Raw genomic sequence first — 18640 nt, 5'->3', positions numbered from 1 at the left:
TGGGAACTTCATTGTTGCACAAGTTAGTGACCGCTACTGACCACAAGTGGGAATTGCAACCAACCCGCAGAAATACTCAAGAGTCTGTCAGGGTGAATGAAGTCAGCAAACAGATTCTGTCTGTGCACGACACAATCAGATTGGTGTACATTTCGATTCAAAAATAAAATAACCGACCTGATATCATAAGTAATGCTGTGCCCATAAACAATGACTGCCCAGACAGTTTTCACTTGATATTAGGCTGTATTTCACAAAAACACTGCGAGTAATGTTGAAAGGAGGGAAATCTAGAAATAAAATGAAAAACTCAGGATTTCTGTCAAGACGCCAGTTTATTTGAAACGGGTATCGCCCTGACTCCTTAATCTTCTAGGGTCCCTCCTCAATTTCAAAGTGGTGGGAAACCGCACTGCAGAGGTTTGGCGCCGTTCGTGTGGCTGACTCAAGCTTCTGTGCATATCGAAGTGTTTCGTTCCCACTGCGGAAAGTGGTCTTTTTGGTGTTGAGCGGTTTAAAAGCCACAGCATGCGATGGCCGGGAATCGAACCCGGGTCAACTGCTTGGAAGGCAGCTATGCTCACCACTATACCACCATCGCAACTGGGACATGTCCTCCACACATCAGCTAATGTGCAATTCGACCAATAGTTCTTCATTCGAAATTTCAGTCTTCTTGCAAATTTTACGCTGAAATATTGCAATTCACCACTAATAAAAGACTGACTTTTACTCGTTCCATACTTCTCATTATACCTTTTCATTCACACTTTCTCATGCACACAAACCAGCATTTATCACCATCTCAGATAAATCCACAGCTAAAGTATCAACAAAATCTCACCGCAACCCGGGATCTGTCACACAATCAAAACTTGTCAACTTCTCACAAACGCTTTTGCCCCAAACATCCATTCTCCTGCTCCTCGGATGCTGTCTGACCTGCTCTGCTTTTCCACCACCACTCTCATCTCCACCAGTGGCACTACCCACTTTCGCCTTTCTCTTCATACACTTTTCCCACCAACTTTGCTTTTTCTTTCTGATTTACCGCATCTGTACTACTTTCCGCTTTTAACATTTCTGAAGGGTTTTCCACAAACAAAAAGGCAAAAAGAAGGAGCTGTTAGACTGAGTACATGCTGCAGTAATTCTGGAGAAGAGGAAACTCCTGGTAACAGTTCACGAAGCAGAAATCTCTCGAGAAATCTGTATTAATCCGCACTTCCATTCTCTTGATCGATTTGTAGTTTTCTCTGTTACATTGTAGAAGAGGGGGAGGGTGGAGTCGCAGCTGGGAGGGAGAGAAACCAGGCTGATTTTCAAAGTTTTAGAATCAGAGTGTCATACAGCATGGAAACAGATCCTTAGGTCCAGCCAGTTTATGCTGACCATTTCCCCAAACACAACTGTAACCACCTGCATGCAATTGAACATTTCCCATTTGCGAGCATTTGGTCATATCTCTCTAAACCTTTCCTATTCGTGAACTTATCCAAGCGTCTTTTCAACGTTGTAACTGTACCTGCGTCCACCACTTTCTCTGACAGTTCATTGCACGCACCAAGCACTCGATGTGTAAAAAAATTGTCCCTCATTTCCTTTATAAATCCATAATCCCCCTGTCCACGCAACAGTAAATCAAAGATCCATCTCAATGCTTTTCACAATAAGTACCTCCCCCAGTCCCTCACTAATAAATCAATGGTCCATTTAAACAAACTGGGAATTGCATTCCACAGTCTGCAGACAGCTTCCCCAAAACCAATGACTAATGTTTTATCATCTGCAAATTTGATATCCGACACCAATTCCACATCAGTGATAGATACACCAGACAAACAGGTGACTAATACTGAAGCCTGGGGTAAAATCAAAGAATTGCGAAACTTCATCAAATGGGGCATACCAAACCCAAAATGGCAACACTGCTTTCTCCCCACTGAAGGTGCAACACTGCTCAGATTCTCCGGCAATTTCTGTTCAGTTTCTGAACCTTGAGGAACTCAACTATTTCAAAACACATGCAGTATTCTTCTTATCATCAGGTTGGTCTACATCACAAACACTTCCTTCTTCTTTATCCTTTAAAGCAAATCAGTCAAGTTCATCCGACACTATCTTCCCTTAACAATTCCATGATGACTATCTTGGATGATGACGTGGAGGAGCCGGTGTTGGACTGGAGTGGACAATGTTAAAAACCACATAACACCAGCGTATAGTCCAACAGCTTTATTTGGAAGCAATAGCTGCTCCTTCATCAGGTAACAACGTGTGATTCCTTTTCAGCTTCATCTTGGATTGAACTTTCACTCACCGTGTGGTTATTTCTATCATCTCTCAGAGTTTTACCGAGTCATTTGCTCATTAATGGAAATATAAAAGCAGCTGGTCTCCACTCCTCCTATTTCTGACCTGCACCGTCCAACACAAGGGCAACAATTATTGTCTGTTTTCTTATTCTCTCTGATCTGGGAACTTCATTGTTGCACAAGTTAGTGACCGCTACTGACCACAAGTGGGAATTGCAACCAACCCGCAGAAATACTCAAGAGTCTGTCAGGGTGAATGAAGTCAGCAAACAGATTCTGTCTGTGCACGACACAATCAGATTGGTGTACATTTCGATTCAAAAATAAAATAACCGACCTGATATCATAAGTAATGCTGTGCCCATAAACAATGGACTGCCCAGACAGTTTTCACTTGATATTAGGCTGTATTTCACAAAAACACTGCGAGTAATGTTGAAAGGAGGGAAATCTAGAAATAAAATGAAAAACTCAGGATTTCTGTCAAGACGCCAGTTTATTTGAAACGGGTATCGCCCTGACTCCTTAATCTTCTAGGGTCCCTCCTCAATTTCAAAGTGGTGGGAAACCGCACTGCAGAGGTTTGGCGCCGTTCGTGTGGCTGACTCAAGCTTCTGTGCATATCGAAGTGTTTCATTCCCACTGCGGAAAGTGGTCTTTTTGGTGTTGAGCGGTTTAAAAGCCACAGCATGCGATGGCCGGGAATCGAACCCGGGTCAACTGCTTGGAAGGCAGCTATGCTCACCACTATACCACCATCGCAACTGGGACATGTCCTCCACACATCAGCTAATGTGCAATTCGACCAATAGTTCTTCATTCGAAATTTCAGTCTTCTTGCAAATTTTACGCTGAAATATTGCAATTCACCACTAATAAAAGACTGACTTTTACTCCTTCCATACTTCTCATTATACCTTTTCATTCACACTTTCTCATGCACACAAACCAGCATTTATCATCATCTCAGATAAATCCACAGCTAAAATATCAACAAAATCTCACCGCAACCCGGGATCTGTCACACAATCAAAACTTGTCAACTTCTCACAAACGCTTTTGCCCCAAACATCCATTCTCCTGCTCCTCGGATGCTGTCTGACCTGCTCTGCTTTTCCACCACCACTCTCATCTCCACCAGTGGCACTACCCACTTTCGCCTTTCTCTTCATACACTTTTCCCACCAACTTTGCTTTTTCTTTCTGATTTACCGCATCTGTACTACTTTCCGCTTTTAACATTTCTGAAGGGTTTTCCACAAACAAAAAGGCAAAAAGAAGGAACTCTTAGACTGAGTACATGCTGCAGTAATTCTGGAGAAGAGGAAACTCCTGGTAACAGTTCACGAAGCAGAAATCTCTCGAGAAATCTGTATTAATCCGCACTTCCATTCTCTTGATCGATTTGTAGTTTTCTCTGTTACATTGTAGAAGAGGGGGAGGGTGGAGTCGCAGCTGGGAGGGAGAGAAACCAGGCTGATTTTCAAAGTTTTAGAATCAGAGTGTCATACAGCATGGAAACAGATCCTTAGGTCCAGCCAGTTTATGCTGACCATTTCCCCAAACACAACTGTAACCACCTGCATGCAATTGAACATTTCCCATTTGCGAGCATTTGGTCATATCTCTCTAAACCTTTCCTATTCGTGAACTTATCCAAGCGTCTTTTCAACGTTGTAACTGTACCTGCGTCCACCACTTTCTCTGACAGTTCATTGCACGCACCAAGCACTCGATGTGTAAAAAAATTGTCCCTCATTTCCTTTATAAATCCATAATCCCCCTGTCCACGCAACAGTAAATCAAAGATCCATCTCAATGCTTTTCACAATAAGTACCTCCCCCAGTCCCTCACTAATAAATCAATGGTCCATTTAAACAAACTGGGAATTGCATTCCACAGTCTGCAGACAGCTTCCCCAAAACCAATGACTAATGTTTTATCATCTGCAAATTTGATATCCGACACCAATTCCACATCAGTGATAGATACACCAGACAAACAGGTGACTAATACTGAAGCCTGGGGTAAAATCAAAGAATTGCGAAACTTCATCAAATGGGGCATACCAAACCCAAAATGGCAACACTGCTTTCTCCCCACTGAAGGTGCAACACTGCTCAGATTCTCCGGCAATTTCTGTTCAGTTTCTGAACCTTGAGGAACTCAACTATTTCAAAACACATGCAGTATTCTTCTTATCATCAGGTTGGTCTACATCACAAACACTTCCTTCTTCTTTATCCTTTAAAGCAAATCAGTCAAGTTCATCCGACACTATCTTCCCTTAACAATTCCATGATGACTATCTTGGATGATGACGTGGAGGAGCCGGTGTTGGACTGGAGTGGACAATGTTAAAAACCACATAACACCAGCGTATAGTCCAACAGCTTTATTTGGAAGCAATAGCTGCTCCTTCATCAGGTAACAATGTGTGATTCCTTTTCAGCTTCATCTTGGATTGAACTTTCACTCACCGTGTGGTTATTTCTATCATCTCTCAGAGTTTTACCGAGTCATTTGCTCATTAATGGAAATATAAAAGCAGCTGGTCTCCACTCCTCCTATTTCTGACCTGCACCGTCCAACACAAGGGCAACAATTATTGTCTGTTTTCTTATTCTCTCTGATCTGGGAACTTCATTGTTGCACAAGTTAGTGACCGCTACTGACCACAAGTGGGAATTGCAACCAACCCGCAGAAATACTCAAGAGTCTGTCAGGGTGAATGAAGTCAGCAAACAGATTCTGTCTGTGCACGACACAATCAGATTGGTGTACATTTCGATTCAAAAATAAAATAACCGACCTGATATCATAAGTAATGCTGTGCCCATAAACAATGGACTGCCCAGACAGTTTTCACTTGATATTAGGCTGTATTTCACAAAAACACTGCGAGTAATGTTGAAAGGAGGGAAATCTAGAAATAAAATGAAAAACTCAGGATTTCTGTCAAGACGCCAGTTTATTTGAAACGGGTATCGCCCTGACTCCTTAATCTTCTAGGGTCCCTCCTCAATTTCAAAGTGGTGGGAAACCGCACTGCAGAGGTTTGGCGCCGTTCGTGTGGCTGACTCAAGCTTCTGTGCATATCGAAGTGTTTCATTCCCACTGCGGAAAGTGGTCTTTTTGGTGTTGAGCGGTTTAAAAGCCACAGCATGCGATGGCCGGGAATCGAACCCGGGTCAACTGCTTGGAAGGCAGCTATGCTCACCACTATACCACCATCGCAACTGGGACATGTCCTCCACACATCAGCTAATGTGCAATTCGACCAATAGTTCTTCACTCGAAATTTCAGTCTTCTTGCAAATTTTACGCTGAAATATTGCAATTCACCACTAATAAAAGACTGACTTTTACTCGTTCCATACTTCTCATTATACCTTTTCATTCACACTTTCTCATGCACACAAACCAGCATTTATCATCATCTCAGATAAATCCACAGCTAAAATATCAACAAAATCTCACCGCAACCCGGGATCTGTCACACAATCAAAACTTGTCAACTTCTCACAAACGCTTTTGCCCCAAACATCCATTCTCCTGCTCCTCGGATGCTGTCTGACCTGCTCTGCTTTTCCACCACCACTCTCATCTCCACCAGTGGCACTACCCACTTTCGCCTTTCTCTTCATACACTTTTCCCACCAACTTTGCTTTTTCTTTCTGATTTACCGCATCTGTACTACTTTCCGCTTTTAACATTTCTGAAGGGTTTTCCACAAACAAAAAGGCAAAAAGAAGGAACTCTTAGACTGAGTACATGCTGCAGTAATTCTGGAGAAGAGGAAACTCCTGGTAACAGTTCACGAAGCAGAAATCTCTCGAGAAATCTGTATTAATCCGCACTTCCATTCTCTTGATCGATTTGTAGTTTTCTCTGTTACATTGTAGAAGAGGGGGAGGGTGGAGTCGCAGCTGGGAGGGAGAGAAACCAGGCTGATTTTCAAAGTTTTAGAATCAGAGTGTCATACAGCATGGAAACAGATCCTTAGGTCCAGCCAGTTTATGCTGACCATTTCCCCAAACACAACTGTAACCACCTGCATGCAATTGAACATTTCCCATTTGCGAGCATTTGGTCATATCTCTCTAAACCTTTCCTATTCGTGAACTTATCCAAGCGTCTTTTCAACGTTGTAACTGTACCTGCGTCCACCACTTTCTCTGACAGTTCATTGCACGCACCAAGCACTCGATGTGTAAAAAAATTGTCCCTCATTTCCTTTATAAATCCATAATCCCCCTGTCCACGCAACAGTAAATCAAAGATCCATCTCAATGCTTTTCACAATAAGTACCTCCCCCAGTCCCTCACTAATAAATCAATGGTCCATTTAAACAAACTGGGAATTGCATTCCACAGTCTGCAGACAGCTTCCCCAAAACCAATGACTAATGTTTTATCATCTGCAAATTTGATATCCGACACCAATTCCACATCAGTGATAGATACACCAGACAAACAGGTGACTAATACTGAAGCCTGGGGTAAAATCAAAGAATTGCGAAACTTCATCAAATGGGGCATACCAAACCCAAAATGGCAACACTGCTTTCTCCCCACTGAAGGTGCAACACTGCTCAGATTCTCCGGCAATTTCTGTTCAGTTTCTGAACCTTGAGGAACTCAACTATTTCAAAACACATGCAGTATTCTTCTTATCATCAGGTTGGTCTACATCACAAACACTTCCTTCTTCTTTATCCTTTAAAGCAAATCAGTCAAGTTCATCCGACACTATCTTCCCTTAACAATTCCATGATGACTATCTTGGATGATGACGTGGAGGAGCCGGTGTTGGACTGGAGTGGACAATGTTAAAAACCACATAACACCAGCGTATAGTCCAACAGCTTTATTTGGAAGCAATAGCTGCTCCTTCATCAGGTAACAACGTGTGATTCCTTTTCAGCTTCATCTTGGATTGAACTTTCACTCACCGTGTGGTTATTTCTATCATCTCTCAGAGTTTTACCGAGTCATTTGCTCATTAATGGAAATATAAAAGCAGCTGGTCTCCACTCCTCCTATTTCTGACCTGCACCGTCCAACACAAGGGCAACAATTATTGTCTGTTTTCTTATTCTCTCTGATCTGGGAACTTCATTGTTGCACAAGTTAGTGACCGCTACTGACCACAAGTGGGAATTGCAACCAACCCGCAGAAATACTCAAGAGTCTGTCAGGGTGAATGAAGTCAGCAAACAGATTCTGTCTGTGCACGACACAATCAGATTGGTGTACATTTCGATTCAAAAATAAAATAACCGACCTGATATCATAAGTAATGCTGTGCCCATAAACAATGGACTGCCCAGACAGTTTTCACTTGATATTAGGCTGTATTTCACAAAAACACTGCGAGTAATGTTGAAAGGAGGGAAATCTAGAAATAAAATGAAAAACTCAGGATTTCTGTCAAGACGCCAGTTTATTTGAAACGGGTATCGCCCTGACTCCTTAATCTTCTAGGGTCCCTCCTCAATTTCAAAGTGGTGGGAAACCGCACTGCAGAGGTTTGGCGCCGTTCGTGTGGCTGACTCAAGCTTCTGTGCATATCGAAGTGTTTCATTCCCACTGCGGAAAGTGGTCTTTTTGGTGTTGAGCGGTTTAAAAGCCACAGCATGCGATGGCCGGGAATCGAACCCGGGTCAACTGCTTGGAAGGCAGCTATGCTCACCACTATACCACCATCGCAACTGGGACATGTCCTCCACACATCAGCTAATGTGCAATTCGACCAATAGTTCTTCACTCGAAATTTCAGTCTTCTTGCAAATTTTACGCTGAAATATTGCAATTCACCACTAATAAAAGACTGACTTTTACTCCTTCCATACTTCTCATTATACCTTTTCATTCACACTTTCTCATGCACACAAACCAGCATTTATCACCATCTCAGATAAATCCACAGCTAAAGTATCAACAAAATCTCACCGCAACCCGGGATCTGTCACACAATCAAAACTTGTCAACTTCTCACAAACGCTTTTGCCCCAAACATCCATTCTCCTGCTCCTCGGATGCTGTCTGACCTGCTCTGCTTTTCCACCACCACTCTCATCTCCACCAGTGGCACTACCCACTTTCGCCTTTCTCTTCATACACTTTTCCCACCAACTTTGCTTTTTCTTTCTGATTTACCGCATCTGTACTACTTTCCGCTTTTAACATTTCTGAAGGGTTTTCCACAAACAAAAAGGCAAAAAGAAGGAGCTGTTAGACTGAGTACATGCTGCAGTAATTCTGGAGAAGAGGAAACTCCTGGTAACAGTTCACGAAGCAGAAATCTCTCGAGAAATCTGTATTAATCCGCACTTCCATTCTCTTGATCGATTTGTAGTTTTCTCTGTTACATTGTAGAAGAGGGGGAGGGTGGAGTCGCAGCTGGGAGGGAGAGAAACCAGGCTGATTTTCAAAGTTTTACAATCAGAGTGTCATACAGCATGGAAACAGATCCTTAGGTCCAGCCAGTTTATGCTGACCATTTCCCCAAACACAACTGTAACCACCTGCATGCAATTGAACATTTCCCATTTGCGAGCATTTGGTCATATCTCTCTAAACCTTTCCTATTCGTGAACTTATCCAAGCGTCTTTTCAACGTTGTAACTGTACCTGCGTCCACCACTTTCTCTGACAGTTCATTGCACGCACCAAGCACTCGATGTGTAAAAAAATTGTCCCTCATTTCCTTTATAAATCCATAATCCCCCTGTCCACGCAACAGTAAATCAAAGATCCATCTCAATGCTTTTCACAATAAGTACCTCCCCCAGTCCCTCACTAATAAATCAATGGTCCATTTAAACAAACTGGGAATTGCATTCCACAGTCTGCAGACAGCTTCCCCAAAACCAATGACTAATGTTTTATCATCTGCAAATTTGATATCCGACACCAATTCCACATCAGTGATAGATACACCAGACAAACAGGTGACTAATACTGAAGCCTGGGGTAAAATCAAAGAATTGCGAAACTTCATCAAATGGGGCATACCAAACCCAAAATGGCAACACTGCTTTCTCCCCACTGAAGGTGCAACACTGCTCAGATTCTCCGGCAATTTCTGTTCAGTTTCTGAACCTTGAGGAACTCAACTATTTCAAAACACATGCAGTATTCTTCTTATCATCAGGTTGGTCTACATCACAAACACTTCCTTCTTCTTTATCCTTTAAAGCAAATCAGTCAAGTTCATCCGACACTATCTTCCCTTAACAATTCCATGATGACTATCTTGGATGATGACGTGGAGGAGCCGGTGTTGGACTGGAGTGGACAATGTTAAAAACCACATAACACCAGCGTATAGTCCAACAGCTTTATTTGGAAGCAATAGCTGCTCCTTCATCAGGTAACAACGTGTGATTCCTTTTCAGCTTCATCTTGGATTGAACTTTCACTCACCGTGTGGTTATTTCTATCATCTCTCAGAGTTTTACCGAGTCATTTGCTCATTAATGGAAATATAAAAGCAGCTGGTCTCCACTCCTCCTATTTCTGACCTGCACCGTCCAACACAAGGGCAACAATTATTGTCTGTTTTCTTATTCTCTCTGATCTGGGAACTTCATTGTTGCACAAGTTAGTGACCGCTACTGACCACAAGTGGGAATTGCAACCAACCCGCAGAAATACTCAAGAGTCTGTCAGGGTGAATGAAGTCAGCAAACAGATTCTGTCTGTGCACGACACAATCAGATTGGTGTACATTTCGATTCAAAAATAAAATAACCGACCTGATATCATAAGTAATGCTGTGCCCATAAACAATGGACTGCCCAGACAGTTTTCACTTGATATTAGGCTGTATTTCACAAAAACACTGCGAGTAATGTTGAAAGGAGGGAAATCTAGAAATAAAATGAAAAACTCAGGATTTCTGTCAAGACGCCAGTTTATTTGAAACGGGTATCGCCCTGACTCCTTAATCTTCTAGGGTCCCTCCTCAATTTCAAAGTGGTGGGAAACCGCACTGCAGAGGTTTGGCGCCGTTCGTGTGGCTGACTCAAGCTTCTGTGCATATCGAAGTGTTTCATTCCCACTGCGGAAAGTGGTCTTTTTGGTGTTGAGCGGTTTAAAAGCCACAGCATGCGATGGCCGGGAATCGAACCCGGGTCAACTGCTTGGAAGGCAGCTATGCTCACCACTATACCACCATCGCAACTGGGACATGTCCTCCACACATCAGCTAATGTGCAATTCGACCAATAGTTCTTCACTCGAAATTTCAGTCTTCTTGCAAATTTTACGCTGAAATATTGCAATTCACCACTAATAAAAGACTGACTTTTACTCCTTCCATACTTCTCATTATACCTTTTCATTCACACTTTCTCATGCACACAAACCAGCATTTATCATCATCTCAGATAAATCCACAGCTAAAATATCAACAAAATCTCACCGCAACCCGGGATCTGTCACACAATCAAAACTTGTCAACTTCTCACAAACGCTTTTGCCCCAAACATCCATTCTCCTGCTCCTCGGATGCTGTCTGACCTGCTCTGCTTTTCCACCACCACTCTCATCTCCACCAGTGGCACTACCCACTTTCGCCTTTCTCTTCATACACTTTTCCCACCAACTTTGCTTTTTCTTTCTGATTTACCGCATCTGTACTACTTTCCGCTTTTAACATTTCTGAAGGGTTTTCCACAAACAAAAAGGCAAAAAGAAGGAACTCTTAGACTGAGTACATGCTGCAGTAATTCTGGAGAAGAGGAAACTCCTGGTAACAGTTCACGAAGCAGAAATCTCTCGAGAAATCTGTATTAATCCGCACTTCCATTCTCTTGATCGATTTGTAGTTTTCTCTGTTACATTGTAGAAGAGGGGGAGGGTGGAGTCGCAGCTGGGAGGGAGAGAAACCAGGCTTATTTTCAAAGTTTTACAATCAGAGTGTCATACAGCATGGAAACAGATCCTTAGGTCCAGCCAGTTTATGCTGACCATTTCCCCAAACACAACTGTAACCACCTGCATGCAATTGAACATTTCCCATTTGCGAGCATTTGGTCATATCTCTCTAAACCTTTCCTATTCGTGAACTTATCCAAGCGTCTTTTCAACGTTGTAACTGTACCTGCGTCCACCACTTTCTCTGACAGTTCATTGCACGCACCAAGCACTCGATGTGTAAAAAAATTGTCCCTCATTTCCTTTATAAATCCATAATCCCCCTGTCCACGCAACAGTAAATCAAAGATCCATCTCAATGCTTTTCACAATAAGTACCTCCCCCAGTCCCTCACTAATAAATCAATGGTCCATTTAAACAAACTGGGAATTGCATTCCACAGTCTGCAGACAGCTTCCCCAAAACCAATGACTAATGTTTTATCATCTGCAAATTTGATATCCGACACCAATTCCACATCAGTGATAGATACACCAGACAAACAGGTGACTAATACTGAAGCCTGGGGTAAAATCAAAGAATTGCGAAACTTCATCAAATGGGGCATACCAAACCCAAAATGGCAACACTGCTTTCTCCCCACTGAAGGTGCAACACTGCTCAGATTCTCCGGCAATTTCTGTTCAGTTTCTGAACCTTGAGGAACTCAACTATTTCAAAACACATGCAGTATTCTTCTTATCATCAGGTTGGTCTACATCACAAACACTTCCTTCTTCTTTATCCTTTAAAGCAAATCAGTCAAGTTCATCCGACACTATCTTCCCTTAACAATTCCATGATGACTATCTTGGATGATGACGTGGAGGAGCCGGTGTTGGACTGGAGTGGACAATGTTAAAAACCACATAACACCAGCGTATAGTCCAACAGCTTTATTTGGAAGCAATAGCTGCTCCTTCATCAGGTAACAACGTGTGATTCCTTTTCAGCTTCATCTTGGATTGAACTTTCACTCACCGTGTGGTTATTTCTATCATCTCTCAGAGTTTTACCGAGTCATTTGCTCATTAATGGAAATATAAAAGCAGCTGGTCTCCACTCCTCCTATTTCTGACCTGCACCGTCCAACACAAGGGCAACAATTATTGTCTGTTTTCTTATTCTCTCTGATCTGGGAACTTCATTGTTGCACAAGTTAGTGACCGCTACTGACCACAAGTGGGAATTGCAACCAACCCGCAGAAATACTCAAGAGTCTGTCAGGGTGAATGAAGTCAGCAAACAGATTCTGTCTGTGCACGACACAATCAGATTGGTGTACATTTCGATTCAAAAATAAAATAACCGACCTGATATCATAAGTAATGCTGTGCCCATAAACAATGGACTGCCCAGACAGTTTTCACTTGATATTAGGCTGTATTTCACAAAAACACTGCGAGTAATGTTGAAAGGAGGGAAATCTAGAAATAAAATGAAAAACTCAGGATTTCTGTCAAGACGCCAGTTTATTTGAAACGGGTATCGCCCTGACTCCTTAATCTTCTAGGGTCCCTCCTCAATTTCAAAGTGGTGGGAAACCGCACTGCAGAGGTTTGGCGCCGTTCGTGTGGCTGACTCAAGCTTCTGTGCATATCGAAGTGTTTCATTCCCACTGCGGAAAGTGGTCTTTTTGGTGTTGAGCGGTTTAAAAGCCACAGCATGCGATGGCCGGGAATCGAACCCGGGTCAACTGCTTGGAAGGCAGCTATGCTCACCACTATACCACCATCGCAACTGGGACATGTCCTCCACACATCAGCTAATGTGCAATTCGACCAATAGTTCTTCACTCGAAATTTCAGTCTTCTTGCAAATTTTACACTGAAATATTGCAATTCACCACTAATAAAAGACTGACTTTTACTCCTTCCATACTTCTCATTATACCTTTTCATTCACACTTTCTCATGCACACAAACCAGCATTTATCACCATCTCAGATAAATCCACAGCTAAAGTATCAACAAAATCTCACCGCAACCCGGGATCTGTCACACAATCAAAACTTGTCAACTTCTCACAAACGCTTTTGCCCCAAACATCCATTCTCCTGCTCCTCGGATGCTGTCTGACCTGCTCTGCTTTTCCACCACCACTCTCATCTCCACCAGTGGCACTACCCACTTTCGCCTTTCTCTTCATACACTTTTCCCACCAACTTTGCTTTTTCTTTCTGATTTACCGCATCTGTACTACTTTCCGCTTTTAACATTTCTGAAGGGTTTTCCACAAACAAAAAGGCAAAAAGAAGGAGCTGTTAGACTGAGTACATGCTGCAGTAATTCTGGAGAAGAGGAAACTCCTGGTAACAGTTCACGAAGCAGAAATCTCTCGAGAAATCTGTATTAATCCGCACTTCCATTCTCTTGATCGATTTGTAGTTTTCTCTGTTACATTGTAGAAGAGGGGGAGGGTGGAGTCGCAGCTGGGAGGGAGAGAAACCAGGCTGATTTTCAAAGTTTTACAATCAGAGTGTCATACAGCATGGAAACAGATCCTTAGGTCCAGCCAGTTTATGCTGACCATTTCCCCAAACACAACTGTAACCACCTGCATGCAATTGAACATTTCCCATTTGCGAGCATTTGGTCATATCTCTCTAAACCTTTCCTATTCGTGAACTTATCCAAGCGTCTTTTCAACGTTGTAACTGTACCTGCGTCCACCACTTTCTCTGACAGTTCATTGCACGCACCAAGCACTCGATGTGTAAAAAAATTGTCCCTCATTTCCTTTATAAATCCATAATCCCCCTGTCCACGCAACAGTAAATCAAAGATCCATCTCAATGCTTTTCACAATAAGTACCTCCCCCAGTCCCTCACTAATAAATCAATGGTCCATTTAAACAAACTGGGAATTGCATTCCACAGTCTGCAGACAGCTTCCCCAAAACCAATGACTAATGTTTTATCATCTGCAAATTTGATATCCGACACCAATTCCACATCAGTGATAGATACACCAGACAAACAGGTGACTAATACTGAAGCCTGGGGTAAAATCAAAGAATTGCGAAACTTCATCAAATGGGGCATACCAAACCCAAAATGGCAACACTGCTTTCTCCCCACTGAAGGTGCAACACTGCTCAGATTCTCCGGCAATTTCTGTTCAGTTTCTGAACCTTGAGGAACTCAACTATTTCAAAACACATGCAGTATTCTTCTTATCATCAGGTTGGTCTACATCACAAACACTTCCTTCTTCTTTATCCTTTAAAGCAAATCAGTCAAGTTCATCCGACACTATCTTCCCTTAACAATTCCATGATGACTATCTTGGATGATGACGTGGAGGAGCCGGTGTTGGACTGGAGTGGACAATGTTAAAAACCACATAACACCAGCGTATAGTCCAACAGCTTTATTTGGAAGCAATAGCTGCTCCTTCATCAGGTAACAACGTGTGATTCCTTTTCAGCTTCATCTTGGATTGAACTTTCACTCACCGTGTGGTTATTTCTATCATCTCTCAGAGTTTTACCGAGTCATTTGCTCATTAATGGAAATATAAAAGCAGCTGGTCTCCACTCCTCCTATTTCTGACCTGCACCGTCCAACACAAGGGCAACAATTATTGTCTGTTTTCTTATTCTCTCTGATCTGGGAACTTCATTGTTGCACAAGTTAGTGACCGCTACTGACCACAAGTGGGAATTGCAACCAACCCGCAGAAATACTCAAGAGTCTGTCAGGGTGAATGAAGTCAGCAAACAGATTCTGTCTGTGCACGACACAATCAGATTGGTGTACATTTCGATTCAAAAATAAAATAACCGACCTGATATCATAAGTAATGCTGTGCCCATAAACAATGGACTGCCCAGACAGTTTTCACTTGATATTAGGCTGTATTTCACAAAAACACTGCGAGTAATGTTGAAAGGAGGGAAATCTAGAAATAAAATGAAAAACTCAGGATTTCTGTCAAGACGCCAGTTTATTTGAAACGGGTATCGCCCTGACTCCTTAATCTTCTAGGGTCCCTCCTCAATTTCAAAGTGGTGGGAAACCGCACTGCAGAGGTTTGGCGCCGTTCGTGTGGCTGACTCAAGCTTCTGTGCATATCGAAGTGTTTCGTTCCCACTGCGGAAAGTGGTCTTTTTGGTGTTGAGCGGTTTAAAAGCCACAGCATGCGATGGCCGGGAATCGAACCCGGGTCAACTGCTTGGAAGGCAGCTATGCTCACCACTATACCACCATCGCAACTGGAACATGTCCTCCACACATCAGCTAATGTGCAATTCGACCAATAGTTCTTCACTCGAAATTTCAGTCTTCTTGCAAATTTTACGCTGAAATATTGCAATTCACCACTAATAAAAGACTGACTTTTACTCCTTCCATACTTCTCATTATACCTTTTCATTCACACTTTCTCATGCACACAAACCAGCATTTATCACCATCTCAGATAAATCCACAGCTAAAGTATCAACAAAATCTCACCGCAACCCGGGATCTGTCACACAATCAAAACTTGTCAACTTCTCACAAACGCTTTTGCCCCAAACATCCATTCTCCTGCTCCTCGGATGCTGTCTGACCTGCTCTGCTTTTCCACCACCACTCTCATCTCCACCAGTGGCACTACCCACTTTCGCCTTTCTCTTCATACACTTTTCCCACCAACTTTGCTTTTTCTTTCTGATTTACCGCATCTGTACTACTTTCCGCTTTTAACATTTCTGAAGGGTTTTCCACAAACAAAAAGGCAAAAAGAAGGAGCTGTTAGACTGAGTACATGCTGCAGTAATTCTGGAGAAGAGGAAACTCCTGGTAACAGTTCACGAAGCAGAAATCTCTCGAGAAATCTGTATTAATCCGCACTTCCATTCTCTTGATCGATTTGTAGTTTTCTCTGTTACATTGTAGAAGAGGGGGAGGGTGGAGTCGCAGCTGGGAGGGAGAGAAACCAGGCTGATTTTCAAAGTTTTACAATCAGAGTGTCATACAGCATGGAAACAGATCCTTAGGTCCAGCCAGTTTATGCTGACCATTTCCCCAAACACAACTGTAACCACCTGCATGCAATTGAACATTTCCCATTTGCGAGCATTTGGTCATATCTCTCTAAACCTTTCCTATTCGTGAACTTATCCAAGCGTCTTTTCAACGTTGTAACTGTACCTGCGTCCACCACTTTCTCTGACAGTTCATTGCACGCACCAAGCACTCGATGTGTAAAAAAATTGTCCCTCATTTCCTTTATAAATCCATAATCCCCCTGTCCACGCAACAGTAAATCAAAGATCCATCTCAATGCTTTTCACAATAAGTACCTCCCCCAGTCCCTCACTAATAAATCAATGGTCCATTTAAACAAACTGGGAATTGCATTCCACAGTCTGCAGACAGCTTCCCCAAAACCAATGACTAATGTTTTATCATCTGCAAATTTGATATCCGACACCAATTCCACATCAGTGATAGATACACCAGACAAACAGGTGACTAATACTGAAGCCTGGGGTAAAATCAAAGAATTGCGAAACTTCATCAAATGGGGCATACCAAACCCAAAATGGCAACACTGCTTTCTCCCCACTGAAGGTGCAACACTGCTCAGATTCTCCGGCAATTTCTGTTCAGTTTCTGAACCTTGAGGAACTCAACTATTTCAAAACACATGCAGTATTCTTCTTATCATCAGGTTGGTCTACATCACAAACACTTCCTTCTTCTTTATCCTTTAAAGCAAATCAGTCAAGTTCATCCGACACTATCTTCCCTTAACAATTCCATGATGACTATCTTGGATGATGACGTGGAGGAGCCGGTGTTGGACTGGAGTGGACAATGTTAAAAACCACATAACACCAGCGTATAGTCCAACAGCTTTATTTGGAAGCAATAGCTGCTCCTTCATCAGGTAACAACGTGTGATTCCTTTTCAGCTTCATCTTGGATTGAACTTTCACTCACCGTGTGGTTATTTCTATCATCTCTCAGAGTTTTACCGAGTCATTTGCTCATTAATGGAAATATAAAAGCAGCTGGTCTCCACTCCTCCTATTTCTGACCTGCACCGTCCAACACAAGGGCAACAATTATTGTCTGTTTTCTTATTCTCTCTGATCTGGGAACTTCATTGTTGCACAAGTTAGTGACCGCTACTGACCACAAGTGGGAATTGCAACCAACCCGCAGAAATACTCAAGAGTCTGTCAGGGTGAATGAAGTCAGCAAACAGATTCTGTCTGTGCACGACACAATCAGATTGGTGTACATTTCGATTCAAAAATAAAATAACCGACCTGATATCATAAGTAATGCTGTGCCCATAAACAATGGACTGCCCAGACAGTTTTCACTTGATATTAGGCTGTATTTCACAAAAACACTGCGAGTAATGTTGAAAGGAGGGAAATCTAGAAATAAAATGAAAAACTCAGGATTTCTGTCAAGACGCCAGTTTATTTGAAACGGGTATCGCCCTGACTCCTTAATCTTCTAGGGTCCCTCCTCAATTTCAAAGTGGTGGGAAACCGCACTGCAGAGGTTTGGCGCCGTTCGTGTGGCTGACTCAAGCTTCTGTGCATATCGAAGTGTTTCATTCCCACTGCGGAAAGTGGTCTTTTTGGTGTTGAGCGGTTTAAAAGCCGCAGCATGCGATGGCCGGGAATCGAACCCGGGTCAACTGCTTGGAAGGCAGCTATGCTCACCACTATACCACCATCGCAACTGGGACATGTCCTCCACACATCAGCTAATGTGCAATTCGACCAATAGTTCTTCACTCGAAATTTCAGTCTTCTTGCAAATTTTACGCTGAAATATTGCAATTCACCACTAATAAAAGACTGACTTTTACTCCTTCCATACTTCTCATTATACCTTTTCATTCACACTTTCTCATGCACACAAACCAGCATTTATCATCATCTCAGATAAATCCACAGCTAAAATATCAACAAAATCTCACCGCAACCCGGGATCTGTCACACAATCAAAACTTGTCAACTTCTCACAAACGCTTTTGCCCCAAACATCCATTCTCCTGCTCCTCGGATGCTGTCTGACCTGCTCTGCTTTTCCACCACCACTCTCATCTCCACCAGTGGCACTACCCACTTTCGCCTTTCTCTTCATACACTTTTCCCACCAACTTTGCTTTTTCTTTCTGATTTACCGCATCTGTACTACTTTCCGCTTTTAACATTTCTGAAGGGTTTTCCACAAACAAAAAGGCAAAAAGAAGGAACTCTTAGACTGAGTACATGCTGCAGTAATTCTGGAGAAGAGGAAACTCCTGGTAACAGTTCACGAAGCAGAAATCTCTCGAGAAATCTGTATTAATCCGCACTTCCATTCTCTTGATCGATTTGTAGTTTTCTCTGTTACATTGTAGAAGAGGGGGAGGGTGGAGTCGCAGCTGGGAGGGAGAGA

General features: G+C 42.6%; 8 non-coding genes across 8 annotated transcripts; all 8 read right to left on the bottom strand.

Annotated features, from left to right (window-relative positions):
• Positions 1–529: 529 nt before the first annotated feature.
• On the bottom strand, positions 530–601 carry trnag-ucc (transfer RNA glycine (anticodon UCC)). Its single transcript has one exon. It is a non-coding gene; the product is annotated as a tRNA-Gly (tRNA).
• A 2404-nt stretch (positions 602–3005) lies between these two features.
• Positions 3006–3077, bottom strand: trnag-ucc (transfer RNA glycine (anticodon UCC)). The gene has a single exon. It is a non-coding gene; the product is annotated as a tRNA-Gly (tRNA).
• A 2404-nt stretch (positions 3078–5481) lies between these two features.
• Positions 5482–5553, bottom strand: trnag-ucc (transfer RNA glycine (anticodon UCC)). Its single transcript has one exon. It is a non-coding gene; the product is annotated as a tRNA-Gly (tRNA).
• Positions 5554–7957: 2404 nt separating this feature from the next.
• On the bottom strand, positions 7958–8029 carry trnag-ucc (transfer RNA glycine (anticodon UCC)). The gene has a single exon. It is a non-coding gene; the product is annotated as a tRNA-Gly (tRNA).
• A 2404-nt stretch (positions 8030–10433) lies between these two features.
• trnag-ucc (transfer RNA glycine (anticodon UCC)) lies at positions 10434–10505 on the bottom strand. The gene has a single exon. It is a non-coding gene; the product is annotated as a tRNA-Gly (tRNA).
• Positions 10506–12909: 2404 nt separating this feature from the next.
• Positions 12910–12981, bottom strand: trnag-ucc (transfer RNA glycine (anticodon UCC)). Its single transcript has one exon. It is a non-coding gene; the product is annotated as a tRNA-Gly (tRNA).
• A 2404-nt stretch (positions 12982–15385) lies between these two features.
• On the bottom strand, positions 15386–15457 carry trnag-ucc (transfer RNA glycine (anticodon UCC)). The gene has a single exon. It is a non-coding gene; the product is annotated as a tRNA-Gly (tRNA).
• A 2404-nt stretch (positions 15458–17861) lies between these two features.
• On the bottom strand, positions 17862–17933 carry trnag-ucc (transfer RNA glycine (anticodon UCC)). The gene has a single exon. It is a non-coding gene; the product is annotated as a tRNA-Gly (tRNA).
• Between the last annotated feature and the right edge of the window lie 707 nt (positions 17934–18640).

This window comes from Hemiscyllium ocellatum, unplaced genomic scaffold, assembly GCF_020745735.1.
Source record: "Hemiscyllium ocellatum isolate sHemOce1 unplaced genomic scaffold, sHemOce1.pat.X.cur. scaffold_1594_pat_ctg1, whole genome shotgun sequence".
In the NCBI taxonomy this organism is placed as follows: domain Eukaryota; kingdom Metazoa; phylum Chordata; class Chondrichthyes; order Orectolobiformes; family Hemiscylliidae; genus Hemiscyllium; species Hemiscyllium ocellatum.
The sequence above is the reverse complement of the archived record's forward strand: the minus strand, read 5'-3'. Positions and strand labels throughout refer to the sequence as shown.